The 17,950-nt window shown below is 43.7% G+C and overlaps 1 protein-coding gene across 4 annotated transcripts in view; it reads left to right on the plus strand.

The window, feature by feature from the left end:
- LOC119654649 (protein folded gastrulation) overlaps positions 1–17,950 on the plus strand; it is a 375,724-nt gene that overhangs the window by 233,000 nt on the left and 124,774 nt on the right. For 2 of the 4 annotated variants that reach the window (XM_038060135.1, XM_038060134.1), the window contains one exon: positions 5,302–5,317. The exons of the other annotated variants lie outside the window; for them this stretch is intronic. The gene's annotated coding sequence lies outside the window, so the exon portion shown is untranslated. The remainder of the gene's footprint in view (positions 1–5,301; positions 5,318–17,950) is intronic. 4 annotated transcript variants of the gene reach the window in all.

Here is a 17,950-nt window from a genome sequence, read left to right on the forward strand (position 1 = left end):
CAAAATCAGGTACTGTGACACTGATCGGATTCTGCTGACCACGGCCTTTCTCGTTGTGATGTCTACTTTTATCTCATCTAACTTCAGTAGCTTCCCCTTATTTGTGGTTTATGAATAAAATATGCGTCCAGGTTGACTATTACCTTGCTAGCTCTTGTTTATGAATCTCTACGCTATAAAGTTCTACAGCCCTTCAAACGCTACTGAAAAAATCGTGTACTTTTCACCTTTAAATTTATATAAAGATCGATCGATACAATTTTACGTAGTTGTGAAATGAAATGATATCAATTATGGATTGAACAAAAAGAAGAACGAAGAATTCTTTCTGAAAGGCTCGATATTCCACCTCGAGCTGAACCACTCTGATACCTGATTATCGAGGCGAAGGGGAATTATACCTTTACCTAGCACTGCTTATGCCTCAGGTGCATTCCCATGATTTTAGAAGAAAAGAATATTGGCGAGAAGATTTTCTAGGAGTTGTACGACTTGCTATTGGGAACGAGGTCTGGTGAGTCATCGCTCTCGATGTAATACGTATCTAATTCGACTTCAGGGATGGTCTCCTAAAGGATGTAATTCTACTGGAATGCAATCCGCTGCATGTGATTTCGTCAGCTTTCTCAACGAGGGCTTTCATATTTTTACTCCCTTTAGCTTTATTCCTTCTCCACCTCTGTTACTTATGTCCAGAAAATAAAATTGTAAGCTGAAGAGCTCTGGGTTGCTTCCTAGGAAGCTCTACCTAATCACCATCCGATGGACCACGAACCTTTGAAATTCACAAATTTAGGAACGTGGATATTACGGTGGGTTTGAAGCAATCTTGATTGCATTTTTATATATATAAGTGCAACATGGACGTGGATTTTGGCGCCGTAGAATCTTTATTACGTCTTTACGCTAGCAAAAAAAAAGAAATATGTGCGCGGCTGGTGACTAGCCATTTACAATAAAGCCCATTCTTTGAGATGATGTCAGAATGACAAGCTTCCGACAAATTTAGCTGATCTCGGCATAGGACAACATCGTCCCTTTAAATTGCGGACAATATCGACTTCAAGACACATTCTTAAAGCTCGCCATGCATGTTCAGTTCGACCTGTCAATTACGCCGAATGAATTCCGCCTACCGCGGCTGAATGGACAAACATTGGTTCTTTCCTCCAAAGTAAAGTATCTGGGTGTAATCCTGGATCCAAAACTTGGAAATTGAACATAGAACTGAGGGTTAAGCAGAAGAAAACATTTGCAAAGAAATGGGGTTTCCGGCCGAGGATGTTTCTTTGGATGTACACAGCTGTGATGCGTCTAGTCGTAACGTACGACTCGACAAAAAGTACAATAGAACGAAGCTTAATAAGATTCAGAGAACCTGCCCGGCAGATGCTCTAAATGCACTCCTGCATCTCGTACCCCTAGACCTCCGCATTAAACACGTTGTGGGGTGCAGTGCCGTCAGATTACGTGAATTCGGACAGCGGACAGCGAAGCCCTACGGCTACAATAACGTACTAGACGAAGTACCTCGGGACATCTGGGCATTCCCAACGAACTATGCTACACGCAAGCTGAACTTCTCGAGAAACTTTGCTGTAGACTTTCCAACCAGGGCAGAGTGGAAGACCGGCGGCGTGTTACAAGGTTCTGACACGGTATTCTTTACCGATGAATAAAAAATGGTCTGTGGCCAGTGTATCCGAGTTGTACCTGGTCATTGTGGTGTAGAGGGAAATGAAATCTCGGATGCCTTAGCAAAAGAGGCTTCAATTTTCCCCATGCCCGGACCGAAACCAGCAATTGGCATCTCGGTAGCATTGACTGATGCTGCCATTAAAAACTGGGAACAAGCTTCCCATAATGACAGGTGGCGAAGCCTCAATGGTGCTAGGCAGATCAAATTTTTCCTGTCAGACCCAAACAAACATATTGCAAAGTTTATCCTGTTGAAAAGCAGGGAGACTTGCAAAAGTATTGTGGGCTTTCTGACTGGCCATTATTCACTAGCTGAGCATATGTTCAGAATAGGAATTATCCACGATGATACGTGTCCACCCTGAAATGAGAAAGCGGAATCCACGGAAAATTGTCTATGTGAGTACCCCGCCTGCGGACGCATCAGACATCAGATTTTTAGTGCTGATATGCTCCAACTGCAGCGGGAAGCATCACATCCACAAATCATCCGTTAGACGGGGGAATCAAGTACAATGAACCACTAGGGTTTGAGTGCTCAAAGGCTCACCCAACTCAAACACACACACACACATCCGAGTTGTATGGTTTCCCAGGTTTCAAAAGTGTATTGCAAGCGGAAGTAGTGCCAAAGCTGGAGGTCTGTCGATGGCTGGAACATTATCCGAGCCCCAAACGTAACGCAGTCGTTCTGACCGACAGCCCAGGGGCGATTAAAGCCTTGTACCCAACGACGACATGCTACGGGCTGGCTCAGAAGATCAGAGCGGACTAGACTCTACCACCCTGCTCTCATAACAGCAGTCATGGCCTTTGGAGTTTGTGGCATCAAAACGGCGCACCACAATGCTAATTGGGCTCCTTGGAGCGGTCACTGATACTTACCTACCCTATGCCGAGTGAGTCGGTAAGGCCCCAGTTGAACTGAAAATACCATCCACTTACCGGTAAGTTACAAATCATTAGTTCTACTCTGAACGTGGAAGGCCTTGAGACGAGAATATGAGATATTTTTGCGTGTGAGCATTTATCAAAAATGTTCACGAGCGATAAAAGTGCCTATGAAATTTCGTTGACATCCTCAACAAGCAATAAATCCTCACTCGCAGCCTAAAGAAACATGTCTGTCCGGTTCACCGGGTCATTTTTCAAACAATTACCGGCCGTTTAAAGAGTGCAAACTGACAAGCCAGAGCCTCCCATTCACGTTACGTTCGCCGGTCAAATTAGGACTATTAAGGCGTAACTAACAGGCTGGATGGGTCCCCTAGCCCACGGGATCGATTACTCGTGGTCTGCCAGCATGATCAGACGATAATCTATGTAGTTTCAGGACGGCATAAAAGAAAAATCTTTGCGAATTGTTGCAGGTTTGTATTCGATTCCGTTTAGATATTATATTGTGGAAGTGTAAAATTCGCTGAGCTGTGGAAAAGGAATAACAAGTCGAAAACCGCAAGCTTGGCACTTCAGATATGAAAGGTTTTGGGCACCCCTTATGTAAGAATATTTGGATGTACGCCAGTTCAAGTAGTCATAATGCATATGCACTATTCATTTTGGCGTGCTATTGACATTCCATAACTAATTCACACGGGGCAAACAACTTTGACCTACTATAACTTTTTTAATAAAATGGGGTTTTCATCAAATTTGCCATTGTGCTGCATATTATAGTCAACCTATTGAAACATTTTTTTATTTTTACTTTTGAAAATGAAATTAAGATGGATTCCTTCTCAACATTAAATTAATCATTCTGGAAGTGATTTTGGTAGCTAGTCTTTTACGTAAAAAGAAAAAGGAGAGGTTACAAGTTTCTTTATTAAAACAAATACAGTTTTTTTGGAAGCAATTTTTCTCTTTCTCGCTGTTTTGTTCCTTCTTGATTTATTTATTTGAACAGATATTAGATATTGGTATGGAACGCATCATACAGAGGCACCATCCTGATTTCTTCTACGTGTTTGAATAGGGGATTTTTGAGAGTGGGTCCGTGGTTCATTGTTACAATTTTATTCCTCACTCCCCGTTTCTGAAATTCTTGCTTATATCCTAAAGCTCTACTCAAATTGTTAACGTCATTCGATACCCTATATAACAATATTCGCTGGAAAAAATACCTCCACCGGGAGACGCTGTAATCACTTTGGTTTGCCGGCCGTGATTCAGTAGGCGAATGCTCCAAAGGCCTAATCAGGGCGATCAGACCCAAGTCTGCACGAGGACTCATCTGAAGTGGCAAATTGGTTACGAAACCTTACTAGGGATATACTGGTACCATGGGAACCGGGAAAGCCCCTGGACTCACATACTTCGGGTGAACTCCTGTTGTATGTGAGGACAGCTCGGTTATTTGCGGTTGGCCCCCCTAGTGGGAGTTTCATGGTGGTTGTGGTTATGCTCAAGCGAGAAGAGACCTTCGGGCCTCGACGTGGTGTTGCGTATCAACACGGGTGCCGTACTCCATAGTTCGGTGGAGATTTAGGTAATTCTTGCATCCACCAGTATGAATGCTAAGCCATGCACTTGGTATAGACTGGTACCGCTTGTCTCAGCGGGGCTCTGATTGTGGTCACAAAATCAATCCGTGTCTGAAGACGACGGTAGGCTTTAAGTCTCACGACAGGTGCCTACGTAAAACACCATAGGCTTCACCTCCGAAATGAGGATATCTCCGATCGATATGGGGTTACACTGATCGTGGAAAAACTGTGGGAGGGGCGTTTTTGATGGTGTGGTCACGTAATTCACTTATCAATTGGTTTGAACATCGAAGTCAATGGTAAGCTACCGAAAAGCCAGCCGAAACAACGGTGGCTTGATACGCCTCCCGATTACATCCTGATAAAAAATCAGCACTTTTCCTGCCAACCAGACCCCTAACCTATATACCATTTTGAAGCTTCCCCAATAGAAGTGATCACGAATTAAGCTCTTTTTTGCGAAATTCTCAATATTAAGCGAGATATAAGTGTTTAAAATTATTGCCAAGATTCCTCCAAAAATCAGCAATTTTCCTGCCACTCAGACCCCCCAACCTATATACCATGTTGAAGTTAATGTCCGTGTTTTTTTTTACAGTTGGTATATAAGTTGAAAAAAGAACTAGATTTTTTCCCTTATCCTGTAAATATTTTTATTTTTTCTCCACATACAATTGTTTCGGAGACCAAGTGCCTCCTTCCTCAGTGCTAGCACCTAATCTGAATTAACCAGTGATCATTATTCTCCCTTGAATAAATTCTACTTTCGATAATGCATGTGCATTGATCGCCTATCAACTAAATTAACATCTTCTGAGTGATATGATAAGAGGCCACAAAAGGACAAAATTTGGTCATAATTGTTGCCTTGGATCAAAAAACTTACTTACGAAATATAAACATGACGTCTCTAGTATGAAAACGTATAACTTTCGAACTCTTGGTAAAAAACTATTGCAGATAAGTCAAAACCTATTCCATTCAAATTAATCAGCGAAACTCGTGGAACGCTGGGCCTAGCCGGAAACGTTCTTATCGAAGTGGATTAGTTTTATTGCATATATTTTTTTTCATCATGCCAGATTGAGTGAAATTGATAAATGCTTTGATTTTTCAGTTAACCGCTTGAGTGGGTAAGTAGTAAACTTACCATGTTTTGTTAATCAATTTTAATGTTTTTTTGTTTGTTTATTATCTCAATTGTGTGTCGAGTACTAGAAAAACTTTCCAGTTTCAAAATTATACGTTAGGCCTAGTAAAAATTCGATCTGCAACATTTTTGTGACCCCTAGTGGCATAAATATTTGGTTCATTTTTGGTCAAGTACGATTTCTGAGAAATTAATAATATTTTGGCAGAAATATTCTCGATTCCTCTCCAATCAGTCATTCATTTCTTAAAAATACCCAATCCCAGTATGTCGTAAGCACTCGACCGAAATTCAAACAATTATAATAAACATTACCATTCGGGAATTGTTTATGGTCAATTAAATCATTTTTCTCGCCCCTAGACTGCCACCGATCCTGCTGTTAATTTTAACGACTTCTGTCACTAAAACATTTACATTCAGACTCACGATTGGCTTTATTAGTTTTAAAATAAACAAAGTGCCAAGTGGCGCTACTGCCAGCGTATTTATGTAGTTCCGACAATTTATTTGTGTGTTTACCTTGTCCTAAGCCAAGAGAAAATATTTAGCCTCCATTTACTGAGCAGTTGTGAATAATAACATTCAATATCCACTCAATGTTCGCCTTGTGGCTGGGAGAAGTTTACGCATATTCTGTACCGAAAACATTCAGACCAGCATGGGGTCCACCGATTGCCTAGCAGTGAACAGTCCGAGTGGTTTCCCATTATTTATCGTTCCTCAGTCAATTTGTTACATGATACTTTGCGATGTTTATTTATGTTACGCAGGCGATGAGTCTAATTTGAGCTCATAGGGATGCTTCTGCTTTTGGCCCATGTAAAATGGTAGTGACCTCTATTGCACTCAGCAAAATTGCTTGTTAAAAAAAATGGTTTTCATTGAGATGATGGCGCCCGTGTTCTTCTCGTTTATGGGTATATATGCAATTTATTCGTAAAATCTTTCCATCTAATCATATTTATGTGGATAGCTTTTTGAAATTTTGCTCTATAAGCCCTTTGCCACTAAGAATTTTCGAAGGCCCCCCTGTCTAAAAAACTGAAAACTGACATGTTGAAAGCAGTTCACAATCACGGAAGAAATTAACACTTATGGCACCTTTCCCCAAACACCAATGTTGTTGACTAGATGCGGTTGGATCTACTTGAGAGTGCGGTGAAAAGGACTTAAAGTAGGCCTTCTTTTCTACTAGCCGCCCATGCAGATTCTTCACCACTTAAGTCCAGATGAAAATTACTCTTAGATGTGCTTGTATGCCATTACGTGAACTATTTGACGAAAATGTGTCCTTACACTTTTTTCCCGGACACCAATCAAAGTGCGATATGTTTCACACCTGGAACAACGACTGCGCAAACAAAAAATGACAATCGTAGCTGACGCTATCGACAGACGCTAGATGATGCTTAAGTATTTATCATTACTTATATTTATTATAATATTTAAGTTAACATTTATTATTAAATTAGTTATACATGTTATTTGACCTAATCTTAGTCGGCGGACTCAACTTCCGTTTTCCTATTTTTAATTCAAAGGACTTCAGTATTTATTCATATATTCGAACTTAATATTACAAATCAGAGACATTTTACGAAAAACATAATTACTGCATTAGATTAATTTTTTGTGTGTCTACTACGTTTTAGACAACAACTCATGGCACACTTTTCTGCGATCTTCCACTCCCGTGGCGTGCTACGCAAAGTGGATAGATCCGCGCCATCTATTCGCTCGCACTCGCAACATTCGAAATAAATTTCGAATGCTGCGAATCCTACCGCGCCACATCACTCCGCCCCCAGATGAAACCTAAGGGTTTCGGCGACTGATCCTCGAACTTCGTTCGCCGTTAATCCACAAAGCGGACACGACGTTGCTTCGGGGCGCACGCGGGTTTCAGCCTGGACAAAGAGACCGCCTTTTTGTGACCACCGATCTCGAGCTGGAAGAAATGTTCTCCCCGCTCGAGAACGCGGTACGGGCCCTCATATGGAGGCTGCAGCGGCTTCCGGACGGCATCCGTCCTGATCAGCACGTGCGTGCAAGTGTCCAGCTCCTTGGGCGAACTGGCAGGTATGGACGAGTGTCGAGTGGGTGGTGGCGCCTTGATGCGTCGGAGATTGTCCCTCAGCAGACGCACCAACCCCGACTCCGTGAGACCCGATCTCTTGTCGAAGACCGGATCGCTTGGGAGTCTTGGGTTCTCCCCATAAACCAGCTCCGCGGGGCTGGCAGCAAATTCCTCTCGGCGGGTTGTACGAAGGCCGAGTAGGACGAGAGGCAAGACTTGCGTCCAGGACGGGTCGTCGCGTGCCATAATGGCGGCTTTCAGAGTCCGGTGCCAACGTTCCAGCATCCCATTGGATTGTGGGTGGTATGCCGTAGTCCGCTGGCGTTTAAAACCAAGGAGTTTGCCTAACTCGGAGAAAAGGGTGGACTCAAATTGCATTCCCTGGTCAGTGATGACCACTGCAGGGACGCCAAAGCGAGGTATCCACTCTCGACAGAGGGCTTCAGCACATGATTGCGCCGTAATGTCTTTCAGAGGTATTGCCTCAGGCCACCGCGTGAACCTGTCGATGATTGTGAGGCAATACTTATAACCGTGCGAGTCTCGCAAAGGCCCTATTATGTCGAGGTGTATGGTGTGGAAACGCTTGGTAGTGCGGGGGAATGAGCCCACTTCTTTCCTTACATGTCTGGAGACTTTACACTTTTGGCATGCGATGCACTCTCTGGCCCAGGAATTGATATCCTTGTTCATGGAGGGCCAGAAGTATTTTCCGGTGACTAACCGGTTTGTTGTCCTGATGCCGGGGTGCGCCAAGTCGTGAACTGCGTGGAACACTTCCTTGCGAAATGTGGCCGGAATGTATGGCCGAGGTCCCTTTTCCGAGTCTTCGCAGCAGAGCGCGAGGTTTGAGCCGAAGATGGGCAACTCCCGAAATTTGTATTTGGGGTTGGACTTGAGGCTCTGAAGTGCTGCGTCATCCACTTGCGCCTTGGCAATAGCCGAGAAATCGAGTGAGGCGGGGATGTTAACTTCGGAGACACGAGACAAAGCGTCAGCAACAATGTTGTCCTTCCCGGACACGTGCTGGATGTCTGACGTGAACTGGCTTATGAAGCTCAGGTGTCGAAGCTGACGAGGGGACGCTTTGTCGGGCTTCTGTTTCAAAGCGAACGTGAGAGGCTTATGGTCCGTGAACACTGTGAACGGCCGGCCTTCTAGGGAGAAACGGAAGTATTTGATGGACAGGTATGCGGCGAGCAGTTCGCGATCGTAGGTGCTGTAGTTCCGTTGAGCGGGATTCAACTGCTTCGAGAAGAAGCTCAACGGCTGCCAAACTTGGTCCACCTTTTGGTGAAGGGCAGCACCTACTGCGATGTCAGAGGCATCAACAAAAACGGCTAGGGGTGCATCTTGCAGAGGAAATGCCAAGAGTGTAACGTCGGCCAGTTGTTGACGGGATTTGTCAAACGCGCAGATAGCCTCTTCAGACCACACGATCTCTCGTGTGTCCTTAGTTTTGGGGCCAGACAAGTACGCGTTCAAAATGGACTGGAGATGGGCGGCCTTGGGCAGGAAACGACGGTAGAAGTTTAGCATGCCCAAGAACCTCCTCACCTCCCTCACTGTCTTTGGACGCGGGAAGCTTGTTATCGCTTGCACCTTGTCTGGGTCGGGCTGTATTCCTTCAGGGGAAATGAAATGGCCGAGGAATCTCACCTGTTGTTGAAGGAATTTGCATTTCTCAACGTTTAGGACTAAACCGGCCTCAAGGAGACGTTGAAAAATGCACTCGAGATGGGCTAAGTGCTCAGACTCAGTGGAAGAAGCGACCAAAACATCATCCAAATATACGAAACAGAATTCGAGGTTTCGCAGGACTGAGTGAATGAACCTTTGAAAGGTTTGCGCCGCATTGCACAATCCGAAAGTCATCCGGGTGAACTCGAAGAGTCCAAAGGGTGTGCATATTGCCGTCTTTGGAATGTCTTCAGGAGCTACTGGGATTTGGTGATAAGCCTTGGTTAAGTCCAAGGTCGAAAAGATGCGGCAATTCGCGAGGTGATACGCAAAGTCGTGGATGAGTGGAATTGGATATCGGTCAGGAACAGTCTGTGCATTTAGCCTTCTGTAATCCCCACATGGGCGCCATTCGCCGTTTGGCTTAGGGACCATATGCAGTGGGGAAGACCAACAGCTGTTTGAGGGCCTGCAGATACCCTGTTGAACGAGTTGTTCAAACTCTTTCCGTGCAATTGCCAGTTTCTGAGATGGTAGAGGACGCACCTTCGAGAAGATCGGGGAACCAGTAGTGATAATGTGGTGCTGCACATTGTGCTTCACTGGTTTGGAGAGACCACAGTTGGTAGTAATCTGGCTGAACTTTTGGAGAAGTGCCCGAACACGAGAGTCGGTAATGTCTTCTAAAAGAACGGAAAGATTATTGCCTGGGTGAGATACCATATGTCCCGACGAATTAAGGTTGGTCGTGGAATCTATAAGAGACTTGTTTTGCAAGTCCACTAGCAATCCATAGTGACACAGGAAGTCTGCGCCTAGTATGGGGAAGCTGACATCCGCCAGGATGAAACGCCACGAAAACGTCCTACGCAAGCCAAGACTCACGTCCACTTGCCTATACCCGTACGTGTTTATGCGGGAGGAATTTGCTGCCGCAAGTTTGAGCGGTTGAGGGAAAAGTTGATGTTGCCGAGGTACGGGAAGAACCGAAACCTCCGCACCAGTATCGATGAGGTAGCTGCGCCCGCTGAGGGGGTCGAAAATAGTTAGGCGACGTGGCGCTGCGTTCTGGGTGGCCGCCGCCAAGACCCCCCGCGGACCTAGTTTTTTGCGGTAGGAGAGAATCTACACGGTAGCGTACATCTTGTCGCTTTATCCCCGAATCTGCGGTGGTACCAGCAAATCCCTTGGTCCGTGGACTGTCTTGACGACCTGCTACCTGATCGCCCTTTTCGGGTGGCAGACCGTGAGCGTGCTCGCGATCTGGCGCCCGAACGCTGAGCGTCCAACGTCGCCCGCATCTCGGCCATACTGGCTGTTAAAGCAGCAATCTCGCGCCTCAATTCACCCACCTCATCCGACGGTGGTTGAACGGCCGCCAAGGTTGGGCGTACGTACACCTCCTGGACCTGGTCGGCCGTCGCTGCCAGTTCCTCCAAGGAACCGGAGACGCAAGCGAGGATCGCCTGGGTGCCCTCCGGGAGCCGACGCAGCCAGAGCGACTTGATGAGGTCGTCGCCGATCTTGCTCCCACCCAATTGCCTCATTTCACGAAGCAATTGGCTGGGAGTTCGATCACCCAACGTTAAACCCGCCAGCAAGTGGTCTAATTTTGCCGACTCGCTTGCCAACAGGCGCCTGATCAACTCGCTCTTGAGCTGCACGTACGATGTCGACTTCACCACGTCGGACACCAGAAGTATGGACTCTTCGTCCAGGCCGACCACCGCGTAGTTGAAGCGGGTCGCGTCCGATGTGATGCCGGACATTTGGAATTGTGCTTCCAAATGCACGAACCACAGCTCGGGGTTCCGCCGCCAAAACGGAGGAACGCGTACGGCGAGGGCGGTCACTTGCGGGTCCGATGGGCCTGCCGCGTCTTTATTGTCAAAAGACATTTTTCTTACAGAGAAGTACGAGATTGAGATGTAAACGCGGTGAGTTTATACTGAAACGCGTTGAACTTTACACCGACACGGCAGGCCGCACCCACAAATGCACGCACGAAACGAGAAAAAAAAATGATGAGGGAAGCGGACGCTCTCCAGCGCAGACCGAAAACACCACCAATGAAAATGGTGAACTCGCGATGCTAAACACCTCTTCGCCGTCTCTTGCAGCGATTTCAATCTTTTATTACTATTTTTTTTTTTTAAAACTTCTAATGTATTGAACAATAATAAATTACAATAATGCTTCGCTGCTGCGGCCTCTTTGGTGAAGACGGCGTTGATGTGAAGGCGGCGGCGGTGGTGGCGGCTTCTGCTGCAGCGATGGTGGCGGGGTCTTCGGTGTCTGCCTGATAGCGGTGATGCTGGTGTCGGTCAGCTGCGCTGATCTTGACGGCGAGGGCTGCAGTGACGGCGGCGGCTTCGACCTCTGCGACGATGGTGGAGACGATTCCGGCGGCGGAAGTGGCTGCGGCAATGATGGTGGCTGGGGCTGCGTTGATGGCGTCTGTAGCGACAGCGGTGGCAGCTGCTGCGTCTGTGGCAGCACCGGTGACAGCTGCTGCGTCTGTGATGGCAGCGGTGGTGGTTGCGGCGACTGTGGACGGCAGCGGTGGCGGCGACGGGGACAGCCGTTTGCTGCTGTTGTTGATCGTTGTGACAATGATGACTAGTCCGGTGCGTGAAAGGTGTTGTGCAGGAGGGCGTGCGTACGGGAAGTCGCGTGAAAATCTACTTCTGGAGAGGGTCCGACGTGTGTCGCGCAGTACACTGTGTAGAGAAGGTTTTCTCGCGTTTTTTCTTGCCTCTGCTCCGACTCGGGATGTGGAGATGCGACACGTTTTCGTGATGTTTACAACGGCACTCCACACTCAACTGTAGATGCGAACGCGTGAAAATCACTTGCCGTACGGTCTACTGATGTTTTTGATAGATTTCTCGGTGTTTGGAAGTTCTATTTCTGCCGTGTTGCTCGGACGAATTTTGTCGTCAATAGAGCTTCACCAATGGCGGCGATGTCGGATAATTTGTCGTTTTTTAAATAACGAGGTCACCAATTAAGTATTTAACATTACTTATATTTATTATAATATTTAAGTTAACATTTATTATTAAATTAGTTATACATGTTATTTGACCTAATCTTAGTCGGCGGACTCAACTTCCGTTTTCCTATTTTTAATTCAAAGGACTTCAGTATTTATTCATATATTCGAACTTAATATTACAAATCAGAGACATTTTACGAAAAACATAATTACTGCATTAGATTAATTTTTTGTGTGTCTACTACGTTTTAGACAACAACTCATGGCACACTTTTCTGCGATCTTCCACTCCCGTGGCGTGCTACGCAAAGTGGATAGATCCGCGCCATCTATTCGCTCGCACTCGCAACATTCGAAATAAATTTCGAATGCTGCGAATCCTACCGCGCCACAATGCCATTGTTATTTCAGCCGATCTTTTGCTTTTTCCCAGAGAAATTTGTTATCGTGACTGGATGTCGAATTCCAGTCAGCTCACCTGTGAATGAGTACCTGAGTCAAAACAGGGTAATAATCTCGGGCGAGCGCAATGCTGACCACATTGCATTCCACAGTGTATTGTGGTGTACCATTACGGTCTTGAATCAAGTGGTCTAACATACTTCAAGGTCCTGATCCAATATGGATTGTTGCGCCAACGATTATCATTATTATTTTGCTTTTTCCCCATCCAGTTCGATATCTTGCAGTGAGCTGTCTCCAGTGCGCTCCTGTCGTAATTTTCATACGATGAGTGCATTTCGAAGGTGATCATAGCATTCTACTGATCCAAAACAATATTTTCGTTTTCGTTGCCGCGAGGCGGCCTTCATTGTCTCTAGAAGTCAGCCGGCGCTCGGAACCATAAAGGGCAACAGCGCAAATGAAGCTGCCATTTCACAAGTCTACATATCTGTCATGAGAAAACCTGAGAGTACAAATGAAAAATAAATTAATCAAACGAAATTTCAATTGATGTAAGCTAGATGACAAAGCAAAAGTTAAAGAAAAACTGCCGTCATATTCGAATTGAATTTATGGAATTCATTCGATGCATCCTTGGACTTCAGGCGACTTTAGGTTTTCACAACTGCATGAAAATATGCGGTCTCAATCATGTTGATCTTAAGTCGCTTGTTTTGTATGTAATTAGTGAGTAAAGCGAGTAATATCACAACACAAATATTTTGAGAAGTGAACTCCACAATCTATAGGCATGAGTGGAAACTTGTGTGGCGTATTAAGTCCAGTATGATAAGGGCTACTAGATCTATGAATACTTACACCGTACCTTATGTCCAACTTGGTAAGGACTTACGGAACTGGGTAGCCTTAGAACCGTAACAAATCTTATAAGAAGCTTAATGACCTTTATTCTTTCTCACTGATTCGTATTCCTAAAGCGACTAGTGATCTTCTTGACAACATTCTAGTTCTAGTATGGTATCTTTATGATGAATACAAAATGATTTATTTGCGATTAGTAAGTTCCTCCACTTACTTTTTATCGAATCGATCGATATCAACGGATACATTGGACCCCTCAACTTGTAAAGTTTTTACACGCTTTTTACTGCCCATTCCAAATGCTAATTAACTAACCAGAATCAATATAAAATATCAGAGGTTGCACAAAATTCCTGTCGCGACACAAGTAGTAAATCTGACTTTGTGGTCCACCCGTATTATTTTGACTTTCTTGAAGTTCGGATGAGAGTCGTCTCATTTCTGACTTAGTTCTATGCCGAGATATTTTACTGGAAACGGGGGTTTAGTTGCAAATTTTGTGAATCCCAACTACTCACCTTTCTCTTTCTGCGATTAATTTCAATCTATGTTTTTGCTTTCACAATGCTGAACAAATCTCAGTTAAGGGATTTTAATTGAAACGCGTAAAAAGAGACTGAGAAAAGCCTCCAGTATTGTGTATTGCTCTCAGGGACACACATTCTGATTTTTGTCCTAAGCTGTTTAACTCGTTATGTATCCTTTTTTTTACCCTTTCAATACATCGAAAAAGGTAGCATTTTTTTGGAATTTCGATATAAAGCGAAAACTAATCGAAAAGAAATAAATATGGGGAAAACAGATTTCTGTTACACATTCTGAGGACGAATAATTGCACACATTGTAACTCCGGCAAAGGGTATAAAAGTGATGGTTCCTTCTATCAATCACTTAATGTATCCAAGTGTCAAGCCCAAATGTAAGCAAATGTAAGATATTTAAAATTTAGTTCCTGAAATTTGTGGAATCATCGCAATCGGATTGAAACTACATAATAGATGAGATAGTGTTACGAAGTATATTTCGGAAAACTAACATGTCGCAACTCCATGTAAAATTTCTGAAATATTAGGTACTGAACATTTTTAATTTAGACAAACCGCGCATGGTAGAACCGGTTGTTGGTACGACCTTAACTGACATACATGTCAAAATTCTAGCTGCCCTGCATCGTCGGGCAACATCTAGTTCGATGCTATTGCCCGCAGAAACCCCGCCTCCTAGATATACAAATTACAAATTAATGCAGATAAGGAGAGCGCGATGATCCACATTCGTTTTCGAAAACGTATGTAGGCGCTGAACTGAGTGACTTAAAAACTTAATAAATCATGGCTTCCAGCACGCTATACGAATTGTCAATGTTTGCTAAATATTATGCCATCTGTCTTAGATTGTCACCCTGAGGGGGCCAATATTCTCCTCAGGAGCAGCTGCCTTATTTTTGCCGTTTATTAATTTCCTTTTACCTTAATGTGACTTCTTCATTGATCTTATTCTGCCGTTGAGATCCTACATGTATTGTGTGTCATGTTTTTTGACAGCCGAAAGTCTTCTTGGTGTGTAACAACTAAGGGAGCAGAGCTATCCCAAAAACCTAAAGAAATTGCCAAATTGGCTGTGAAGGTTCGACCAAATCCCCAACTCTATTGAAGTGTCCCATTGACACACACTTGCATGCCTCTATGCTAGCATTTAGACACCCACTCAATTCGTCCCACGATAGTAACAATTTTACCAGTCTTTTTTGCGTAGGTGACACCGTGCCACAATCTGAAACACAAAAAAATTTCAGTAAAGCTGAAAAGTAATGGGCGCGAAGCTGAGAATTGGAAAATAAAAGAAATACTGGATCTACCGCGTTTATAATAATAATAATAATCGTTGGCACAACAATCCATCTTGAATCAGGGCCTTGAAGTGTGTTAGAGCACTTCATTCAAGACCGTAACGGTACACTACAGAACACTGTAGGAGGCAATGTGGTCATCATTACGTTCGCCCGAGATTATTACCCCGATTTACCTCAGGTACTCATTCACAGCTGAGTCGACTGGTATCCGACGTCAAATCACGATACAAATCCCACTGTCGCCAGCGAGAGAGCCTTGTGCTCTAACCACTTAGCTATCCGGACACTACCGCGTTTATGAGGGCGAAAAACTCGAGTACCGTAATCTAGAGGGAACATCCATGACGGATCACATCCTTAAGCAATGTTTCTCTGCCACAGGTTTTTAGAGAGCCCGGGCTATGAGGTTTCAACTTTGTTAGGCCTTAGGTCTTATTAGCAAGGAATCTTCAAATTAAAGGCTTGCTCAAAGACTCATAGACTTTTTCATTCAGCTGAAATTTAACCTGGACGAAAAATGATAACTGCTAAAACAGAATATTATGGCAGCGGAAGGTATAAATAATAATTTAAAACAAAGAAGAAAGTAAATAAAAACTAAATAACTTATCTTATTGAATGAGAAAAATAATAAAAAATAAGCAACGCTAGCAATATAGGGTGATTTATTTGACCTATTTTTAGAGTAAGGTTTTTTGATAGATTACCCGTCATTCATGTCAACTGTCATGTCACTTTTAGTCAGTGTTCTTTAGCAAATTATCACGGGGTAATTGACGCCGCAACAGCGTCTTTAAATTATTCAGCTGTACTACGAAAATCTGCGTTCATTTAAAAGTGTTTAACGGGTATTTACAGCTATTTCTGGCGGATGTCATCGGTGCATTTTTATCTGAACAATCCGAAGAGTTTCAAGAGATATCAATATAATATAATCATAATCAAGCAATGCTTTGGTGTGATTTATAAGACGGTGGAGTGATCGGTCCTTTTGCTTAAAAAATGAGGCTGGGTCGAATGTAACTGTCAATGTTCACTGCTATCGAAACATGATAACAGATTGCTTACTATCTGAAATTACAGTTGTATTCAATAAGTTTTAGTTTCCACAAGATGACGCTACTTGGGATGCAGCGCGAGGAACGATGAACTCATTGGGAAATCATTTTGAATTCATATTTTGACTCGGTTTATTGGTCGCCTAGAATGTACAACATTTCTTCTTTGGGGTAATGTTGAGCTTCAGTGATAAGCCAGCTTCAATAGAGACTTTGAAAGTCAACATTATTCGCGGTATTTGCAATGTATCAAGTGCTATGCTCGAATGCATAGTCCAAAATTGGACCATCAGGCATTACTATTCAAAACGTTGTCGCAGGCATCACTTAAACGACTTAGATTTTAAAAAGTAAATCTTATAGATTGTTCTTTTGAATCCTGTTAAAATTTTCAGCAGCAAGTTAAGGACTAGGTAAGAACCATATGATTTAAAGAGTACGGCAAAATTGGGTCCTGCTCCCCAACAGTTCTCACGTTCAAATCTGCGTTTGTCAAAGCTTTTGAATCGGATCGCTTCAACACTTTAATTTCGGGAGTTACTGTGAAAGATATCATCGCAATGTCTTTTCAGGCACGTGCATCTAAAAGAGGCCCTGATAATTGGAATTAAGCTCTGAAACATGATATTTTAGGTTTAGTAGTGGAAAAGAAACAAGTTGGTGGGCAAAGAGGTTGCTATGCCATCATAAACTAGATCCCAAAACGCGGTGATAGTTGAGACGCCATCTGCAGTGATGGAAACAAGCGGTCATATCTGGCATTCTAGTAGCAACTCGTCATCATCCAGTTCGTGATGTCCATAAAACTTATCCTCAGATCTACAATTAAATCTATAAAAGTTGTCAGATACAGACGTGTCATCACTTTCGTGAAAGTGTCAATCATTAAGTCTTTCTATGCCAAACGAGTTGAGGCAGGCAACCGTTGTGATGCGTAATATACAGAGCATCTGTCGCTGTTGCATCCTGCCAAAAGGCGTCAACCCAACCTCCTCGTGTCCTGGTCAATCAATGTGGTGCAGCGAAGTCAAGCTTAATAGAGTTCAAGTGACCTGAAGGAAACAAATAAAAAGGACGACATCGGTTTTATGCCAACTAATCCCTGTGATATCACATGTTTGCTCTATCCAAAAGTTCACGAGAAACCAAAGCCCCAAATTTAAAGAAATTTCATTCGAAATTAAAGACTTCCACAATTGCTTGTCTACGGTACACTGTCAAACGGATAAGAATCAACCTAGTTGCTCTGTCGTTGAGAGAAATATGAGCAAATCAAATAGAAATAAAAGGAGTCGCGTGAATTCAATCTTCCTCGTTCCGAGAACATCAAACAATTTTTCTCAATCCGAGAACAAAGTGAGAATGAAACATCTAGAATGGAATGGGCTCAGCTTTATCTGGTGGCTTCCGTATTAAATCAAACTTTCATATCTCATATTAAACTTTTCAAATAATTGGACAAAAACGCTGTCATTTTATAGGCCAATATCGTTCAAAGATTTCTGAAAACAATTACCTACAAGACGAAAAGAAGAAATGCCAGTTTCTTGAGGTATGCTAACGCAAGAATAGAAATAAAACTTTACTTACTTGCAGGGAAAAAAGCCTGTAATGGAAAGCTTGGAAAACGAAACCAAAGAACCTTGAAGTGTGTTAGACGACTTCATTCAGGATCGTAACGG

This window comes from Hermetia illucens, chromosome 4, assembly GCF_905115235.1.
Source record: "Hermetia illucens chromosome 4, iHerIll2.2.curated.20191125, whole genome shotgun sequence".
NCBI lineage: Eukaryota > Metazoa > Arthropoda > Insecta > Diptera > Stratiomyidae > Hermetia > Hermetia illucens.